Source organism: Xiphophorus couchianus, chromosome 24 (assembly GCF_001444195.1).
Source record: "Xiphophorus couchianus chromosome 24, X_couchianus-1.0, whole genome shotgun sequence".
NCBI classification, from domain to species: Eukaryota; Metazoa; Chordata; class Actinopteri; order Cyprinodontiformes; family Poeciliidae; genus Xiphophorus; species Xiphophorus couchianus.
The window spans coordinates 5,538,607-5,548,048 of record NC_040251.1 but is presented as its reverse complement, the minus strand read 5'-3'; positions in this window follow the sequence as shown (position 1 = coordinate 5,548,048).

Here is a 9,442-nt window from a genome sequence, read left to right as displayed (position 1 = left end):
AGGTCCTTCACCAGTCTGATATTGTTGTGGATTGACCTTCCTTTTAAGAAGCCAGATTGTGATTCTGCAATGATGTTTGAGATTCCTGTTTGGAGACGCATGGTAAATATGTATGTTAGTAATTTATAATCAGAATTTCTGAGTGTAATAGGTCTTCTATTCTCAATAAATCTTGGGTCCTTGTCTGGTTTTGGGATACATATAATAATTCCTTGATTCATTGTGGTAGGTATAGAATAATTTTTAAACATTTCTGTAAAAACTTGATGCAGTAATATTTTTATGTCTTCCCAAAAATGTTTATAAAAGTTTCCTGTAAGTCCATCTGGACCCGGTGCTTTATTTATTGATAAGCGATTAACAGCCTTATCAAGTTCTTCTATTGTAATTTTGTTGTCACAAGTTTTTTTGTAGTCATTCTCTATTTTAGGGATAAATGTTTCAATTTGTTTTAAAAAGTTGTGAGATTTTTGTTCTGAGAATTTGGAGGTATATAATTTGTTATAGAATTTAAAAATTTCAATTGATATTAATTTTTCATTGTTGGTTTCTACATTATTTATTATTAAGGATTTGATAGAATTTTGTTGTTGTCTTCTTCTTTCCAGATTACAAAAGTAGGCCGTGTTTTTTTCTCCTTCTTCGATCCATTTTGCTCTTGATCTAATAAAAGCTCTTTGGCCCTCTGGATATACATTTCATCCAGTTTGGGTTGGAGGATTCGTACTTTTTCTTTGTCTTCCATTGAAGGATTGGGCTTATTGCAATATAAATTTAGTTGTTGTACAATATCTAGTTCTTTTTTTTTTTTGGAGTTCTTTTTTAATTTGTTTACTGAATGAGATAGAAAATTGTCTGACCTTGTACTTCAGAAATTCCCATTTTTGGACAGGGCTACTTAATTCTTCAGAGTCCTTAATATTTTGGATTAAGTCTTTGATTTTTTGGCAGTAGGTATCATTTTTAAACAGACTGCAGTTAAATTTCCAATATTTACTTGTACCTGATTTCCAGTTTTGAGGTTTCATTTGTAAAGAAATAAGGCTATGGTCAGTCAAAGGAGCTGCAGAGATGTCTGAGTTAATTTTATTGGACAATAATTCATTTGTTATAAGCCAATAATCAAGTCTTGACTTGCTATTTGAGCCAAACCATGAAAATTGATTACAGTTGGGATTAAGATGTCGCCATATGTCAACTAGATTTTGTTTACTGCAGAAATTGTAAACTATTTTGTTAAGGTAACTTGAGTTATGTTTAGAGGGCCATTTATCAAAAAAATTCATCATGAACAAGGTTGAGATCCCCACCAATTATAATATTATTTGTTGAATAAAAAGATTTTAGGTGATCTAAGTTTAGGGTTATTTCTTCAAGTAATAATTTGTTCTGGGTTTGATTGTTATAACCATATATATTTAATAAAATAAAAATTACGTTATCCAAACATACAGTGAGAAATAGCCAGTGATCATTTTCATCCATTTTACTTGATATTATCTGACCCTGGAAGTTTTTAAGAAGAATAGCGACCCCTGCTGATCTTGAAGAACCATGACAGAAATAAGTTTCATCTCCCCATTGTTTAGACCAAAACATGCTATCTTCTTGTTTAGAATGAGTTTCCTGTAAGAATATTAAATTTGCATTTTTCCCTTTATAGAATAAAAAGAAACTTTTCCTTTTAGTTAAATCTCTTAGGCCCCTTGCATTAATAGAAATTAACGAAAGTTCACTTTTCAAGTTAAACATAAAAAATTAAAAGAACAAAATAAAAGGCTGAACAGTATTTGAATAGGTTTACCTGAGAATAAATTGAACTGTAGGTAGCAAAAACTCCTGAACTGATCAAATTATCTGGAGTCAGAAATGTTGTGTAGATCTATTGTGACGTTAAGGAGCAACTCGTTGTCCATTGATAAAGGCATATGGGCCTTTGAACACCGCCTTTATCCCAGCTCTCCGTGCTTGCTCTACTTTGGGCCACACAGCCAGTCGTGCTTCTCGGTCTTCTTTGCTGAGGTCCTCGGAGAACCGGGTGTTGAGCTCCCTGCAGATGGGGTGTTGCTTAGTGGATCTCCAGAGTTCATCCCTGAAGATCCGACCAGTAAACTGGACAGTAATCTGCCGTGGGCGGTTGGTGTCGTTCGGGCCGAGGCGGTGTACAGTGTCGAGAATGAAGTCCATCTTCTCTTTCCATTGTGGCAAAATCTGCTTAATAACATTTGCGACTTTCTGTCTTGTGTCTTCCTCCTTTTCCTCTTTTAAGCCGTTAATGCGCAGATTCCATCTTCTTTTGTAGGGCTCTGATTCTGCCGCTTTTCTTTCAATCTCTTGAATCTTCTTTGTCAGCTTGGCATTTGTGGTTTTAAGTTGTGTAATCTCATTTTCCTGCTTTTCGTTTGTATTTTTACAATCTTGAATTTCAGCGCTGTTGAACTCCCCCGCTTTAGCAATGTTAGCGTGTTCCGTTTCATTTCTTCTCCAAAGTTCAGCATCATTTTCTGTAGATTTTCAACTGCTTCTAAAATCTTGGCATTGGACGCATTTAAACTAACCTCCTGGTCTCCTTTTGTCTTCTTCTGTGGTACCGGAGGCTTGCATGGTGATGATAGGGCGTTTTTAGTCCCTTTGGCATCAGTGTCCATACAGTAGTCGTGAGTTAGCAGAGCCTTGTTAGCTTTGCTGTTAGCCATTATCCTCGTTGTTTTTTTCTTTTGCTTGTAGTTATCTTTCCCGTTATCACTGGACGCTTTAAGTTATTATTATTATTAAATTACGACTGTACTCCTTTTTTTGTGTCTAGTCTGGACTTCATAATGTTTACCTACGTATTTAGGGAGTTCGCTACCCGGAGCTCATTACTGCGCGTCCGCTCTCTCCGCCATCTTGCCCACCGGTCCCCAGGAAATATAAAGTTAGTTAGATGCTGACTCATCCGTTTGTTAGAATTACTTTTGTCCAAAAGGTTAAATCCAAACAGTTGAAGTAACTGAAAACTAGCTGACTGATTACATTTGAACCGTATATTTGACTGCAGAGGGGTCAGAGGTCATTACCGTTAAACTGAGTGTGAGCGGTCCAGATTATACCACAAGCAAAGTTCCTCAACCAAATACTTTTTCCATCCAGTGATCCAAACACTTCACAGAGGGCGAGCTGAGCGGACTGGACCTTTATGACTCCTTACATTTATGAATGAAGTTGCGGTAGGCCCCCAGGAGCCGCTTAGCTGTCCAAACAGCTGCCTGTGGAGTTTTCAGTTTCCTGCAGGGGTGGAAATTAAAATTTTTACACACCACTCAGACATTTCACCAGCCACTGTTTTTTTTTCCTTTCGATTACAAACCCCACAAGTACAAGCAAATTATAGAAAATGTATGATTTATTCTTAACTCTATGAAAACCCATTTACTGACAATACGTTTACCATTCAGATGTACATATATAGAATAATTTAACATAAAGTATGGACACCTTAACAGGGTTGCAGTGCAATAAGTTCATTTGAACAAACTTTAACTACACAATCCTAACATTCTTGCAATCATATGTTGAACATTTCCACATTTTGGCAACAACTCTCCCCGATAGTATTTATTAAAAATGTGTCCAGTCATTTCTAAAATATTTTTAAATTGTATCGATAGCTGTTTCGGTTTATTTGTTTTCCCTTACTTACTACAATTATTACTAAAATATCTCAGAACGTGTTCATTATTAATTCCACGGGCCATCATCATCATCCTTCCTGTGTTACTCCAGAGTTTTTCTGACTTCCTGTTAGCTTAGTGTTAGCTTCCCCCTCACATACCCGCATGAAACTTTTTCTTTATGAACATTTCCACTCCTTCCCAGGCAGCAGCAGCTAACCTGAACTCTTCCTCAATCTGTCTCTGGTCACGTCTCTCTCATCATCCTCCTCCACGATAATAAAGCCCCTGAATCGCTAACTCCTTGTCCGCTACTGAATCTCCTCCAGCGGTAGAAGTTAGTGGTAATTAACATATCGGTTAGTTTGACACATTTTTCTGAATGGGTTTATGCGCTTTTTAGCTTTTGTCGTTGTTTTTCTGACCCGCCCGTCTCGTATCCGCTCATTTTCTCGGACTCCGGCTAGCAGCTAACCGTTAGCTGAAATGGCGCCATTTATAACCTTAGAGGGGAGGGGCGGGCCAAGGAGGACTGAGGGATTTCATTGGATAAGCCCAATGTCTGTCAATAAAATCAACCAATAGACTGTCGCGGTCGATAAAAATTAGATTTAATATAATTTTCTTGTTAAATTATGACAGCGTAGGGCCGCCAGATATGGACATTATGTAGGACTCCAGACGGTCAGTCCTCCGCTGGATAGAAGTTCAAGCTGAATGCAGCTTTTTTTGTGTGTTCAAATTGTCAACCCGCCACAGTGGCGGTGCGTTGCTCCAATTTACACGCCACTTCATACTTTTACCCGCATTTGGCCAGTGGGGGGTGCTAATTTCCACCCCTGGTTTCCTGCACTAAACAGTCAGAAAATGAGAGTAAAGAGCAGGACCAAAACATTATGACCGCAGCCTGCAGACCAGAGGTTCCGTCACTAATAAATGATTATTGATATTATGTTGTTTAGTTTATTTTCAGATCGATGACCTGAGGGCTCGGGAGATAACGGTGAACATATTACCGTTTATATTTTGTGAATAGAATATTACTATTCTGTATTTATGCCCACCGGCGAAATACCAGCTAATATTTACGGAGTCCTGTAGGGGACATGGGGAAAATGTTTTTCTTTTGCGTTCCCTCGCAATATGCTTACTGCAATATTTGCTGGTTTGTTTTGTATACAGTCTCAAATGTCAAATTAAAATGTTAAATCTATAAAGAAACTCAGTGTTTATTCTTTACTCTTTGGTGCAAAAAAAACTGATTGAAACTCGATTTATGTTCGGTCTTTTGGCGGCAGACTCTCGCCAGGTGCCCGCGCTGTCCACAGTTGTAGCAGTTTACTGTCGTCATCTCCACTTTCATTACATTATCTGACTTCGGTTTGCTTTCAACCTTTTCTGTCTCTTCTTAGCTTCGCAGTCTGCTCTTAAACTGAGTGAACGTCAAATCTTCACTGCTCTGTGGTGTGTGAATAGCCAAAGACTTGTATGATTCTGGGAGTCCCTTCAGAGTCATTGCTATTATTAGTCCGTCACTAATAACCTCTTTTGCATTTCTCAGAGACGTTATTGCTTTTTCAGCACGCAAAACAGTCTGTCACCGTCTCGCCGGGTTCCTTTAATAGGGACGTGAGCTCCGTGTAAAGGGCGATGATCCTGGGCTTAGCCTGGCTGGCGTCATGGCCGCTAATATCTGCAGAGCTTTCTTCCCATCGTCGGCGGCATCTCTCATCACCAACGACTGGCTCTTATCATCGAGGACCTGGATTAGTTCCGCGTAACATTCCGCGTTTTTCTCTTCCTCTGGGTCCGCGGTAGATAGGATGGTGTCTGGCGAGGAACTTTACCTCCCAAAGTTCCTGGTTGTTTTCGTCTCCGTTGAAAGCTAGTCTGTCCCATCGTCCTCCCGTGCGGTGCCTGGGCCCATAACCTGTTGCGTTTTTGTAACCCTGCTGTATTTGTACTGTGTTATTTTGCTTTTCTGTATTCTTTTACTTTATGGGTAGTGTCCCTTTAAGAGAACGGAACGACATTACTTTACGGCAGCATTCCGACTGCAGTTGCTAGGGGAATTCCCGGGCTTTAGAGTTCAGAGCTGCTGCAGAGCAGAGACATGCTAGTCTCAGCCTGGCTTCTACATATCGCCTAACTTTGATGCCCATATGATGTTTCCCTGCTAGGTGAGCATTACTGGAGATTTGTAATGTCTGCATAGTTGTGAGAGGAACTTTGGGCCTCCGTGGCTGCAGAAGATGAAGGAGAGGCTGCTGAATATTTCGTGTTTGTGGACACCGGCTGCCATCATCATTCTGGGTCCCTATCCCAGTCAAGACAACCTTTTTCATTTGTATGCACCAGACACACACATACAAATATAGAGCTCTATATGAACTTATTTTTTTTGCTGGTGTTAAGAAATAATGATTATTTTGGTGCTTAATACAGCTAATATACGACATGTGTAAAGGTATAGCCAACACTTTTATTTGGAACAGTTTTCTGTTGAGCATGTGGGAGCTGACAATAGCAGACATTTAAACAAGCAGGGCTTTTTTCCTCCCCCGCTGAAGACAGAGTAATAAATTTACATTCCGATAGGGGGCAAGAGACTTCTTGGCGCCTCTCCCCGTACCAGACGGAGATGAACGCGAAGTGGTCCGCCCTTTTACTTAGACAAAAACCAGACACCTTTGCCATAATGAGGAGAGTTTCCAAGTTTTTCTGAGTCCCTGAGGGAGTTTCTAATTGGTCAAAGAACGGAACGCCTTGACTGCATATATTAAATAGGGAAACACCTATTTGGTATAAAATTACGTACACGGAGCACGCCGAGAGAGAGAGAGCGGCAGCTATTTTTGCTTTTTTTTGTCTTTGTGTTTTGTGTTCGTTTGTCTTCCCCTTGTGTGTCTTATTTTTATGAGAAAATGCATATCTCTGTTCCTCTGCAGCTTTGTTGTCGATTGCTTTGTATGAGATTAAACTCTGTGATCTGTGACGTCAACACGCTTTGTTGTTGTTTCGTTTTAGCAGGACGCCGCCACTTGCCAAGGACTCGGGAGAGAAAAGAGGAAAGAGCCAAAACGTTTTATCCAAAGCTAGCATTAAATGATCCTCTTTTTTTAATACTGGCCAGCTTCTTTTTTTTTCCTTTACCAAGGACCCTGTTACAGTGAATGTTGTTCACTCTAAGATTTGAGTTGAGATGAAGTTGGATGTATTTCAGTCCAGAAATTTGTAATAAACAAAACTGGTTGATAGTAAACTGCTATCTGAACCCGACTAAATTCTATTCTTTGGTTACATTTTCTTGTTCAATACTCATATTTGCAATGAAACACTTCTTTTCGTTAGATAGCTGTGTTCGCTTTATTGCTAAAGTTCAGGTTATAAACTTCTTCACTTCCATTGGTTAGAACAGTGCTGCCTATACACAAGAACTCGCTCTCACTGCCCCCAGTGGACAACAGCAGTACAACATGCACATAAACAGAAAGTGACAGGATACAGAACTTGCCACTGTACCTTTCAAAGTAAATTAGAAAACATGAACACATAACACAAAATAACTCAAAGATAAGTTAAGATGAGAACATATTCTAACATATATATATAAAATTCCCTTCTCACCCACCGCGGGTGGTTCTTATCCTCTGAGCTCGGCTCCTCTACCAGAGGCCTGTGAGCTTGAGGGTTCTGCGCAGTATCTTGGCTGTGCCAAGGACTGCACATTTCTGGACTGAGATGTCTGATGTTGTTCCTGGGATCTGTTGTAGCCATTGGTCCAGTTTGGGGGTGACTGCCCCGAGGGCCCCGATGACCACAGGCACCACTGTGGTCTTCACCTTCCAGGCCCTCTCCAGTTCCTCCCTGAGGCCCTGGTATTTCTCTAGTTTCTCCTGCTCCTTTTTCCTGATGTTGCAGTCGCTTGGTATTGCTACATCTACCACAACGGCTTTCCTCTGTTGTTTATCCACTACTATGGATATCCACTATCCATATATATATATGTATATATATATATATATATATATATATATATATATATATATATATATATTTAGCCACAGCTAAATACCTCCAATGAATAAGGCAAGTCCTGAGAAGCCAGCTCAATGGCAAGAACAAAATCCGTGCGATAAACAGCTATGCCCTGCCAGTAATCAGATGCCCTGCTGGAATAATTAGCTGGCCAAAGGAGGAGATAAAAGCCACGGATATTAAGACTAGAAAACTACTAACAATGCATGGAGGGTTCCATCCCAAATCCAACACCCTGAGACTGTACACGAGCCGCAAGGAAGGAGGCAGAGGACTAGTGAGTGTGAGAACCACAGTCCAGGACGAAACAACTAAGATCCATAAATACATCAGGGACAAAGCCTCAACAGACAATGTGCTCAGTGAATATCTCAGACAACAGGGAACGGAGGTTGAGGTGCCAGAGATACCATCATGGGAGGACAAGCCCCTACATGGGATGTACCACCAGCAAATAACCCAAGTGGCTGATATCAGTAAATCCTACCAATGGCTGGAAAAAGCTGGACTCAAGGACAGCACAGAGGCCCTCATCCTGGCCGCCCAGGAACAGGCCCTAAACACCAGAGCAATAGAGGCCCAGATCTACCACACCAGACAAGACCGAAGGTGTAGGTTGTGCAAGGAGGCCCCTGAGACAGTCCAGCACATAACAGCAGGGTGCAAGATACTGGCAGGGAAAGCGTACATGGAACGACATAACCAAGTTGCAGGCATAGTGTACAGAAACATCTGTGCAGAATATGGACTGGAAACCCCGAGATCAAAGTGGGAAACACCCCCAAAGATGGCGGAGAACGCCAGAGCTAAGATCCTGTGAGACTTCCAGATCCAGACAGACAAAATGGTAATGGCGAACCAACCAGACATTGTCGTAGTGGATAAACAACAGAGGAAAGCCGTTGTGGTAGATGTAGCAATACCAAGCGACTGCAACATCAGGAAAAAGGAGCAGGAGAAACTAGAGAAATACCAGGGCCTCAGGGAGGAACTGGAGAGGGCCTGGAAGGTGAAGACCACAGTGGTGCCTGTGTTCATCGGGGCCCTCGGGGCAGTCACCCCCAAACCGGACCAATGGCTACAACAGATCCCAGGAACAACATCAGACATCTCAGTCCAGAAATGTGCAGTCCTTGGCACAGCCAAGATACTGCGCAGAACCCTCAAGCTCCCAGGCCTCTGGTAGAGGACTCGAGCTCAGAGGATAAGAACCACCCGCGGTGGGTGAGAAGGGAATTTTATATATATATATATATAGGGTCCAGTCCCACCCAACTACCGACCAATAACCTGCCTCTCCACAACATGGAAGCTCATGTCAGGCATCATAGCGGCCAAGATAAGCAAACACATGGACAAACACATGAGCACGGCACAGAAAGGTATCGGTATAAATAGCAGAGGAGCCAAACACCAACTCCTCGTAGACCGCACAGTTGCCCGAGACTGCATATATATATATATATATATATATATATATATATATACATATACATATACATTCATGTGTATATAAACATGTATAGCCTAGTATATGTTTTTCAGTATTAATCATTATTTATTTGTGTTTGTATATTTCTATAAATATGTATAGGGTTCGGGATAGGGTTATTACTAATATATTAAAACTATATAAAAACTTATGAGTGGTTGTGTGCTTTGTAAAATGCTCATCAGTATCAGAATATTCTATTCTTAATCTATTCTGTTTTCCACACTAAGAATATTTAAATATGCTGAACCATGTATCA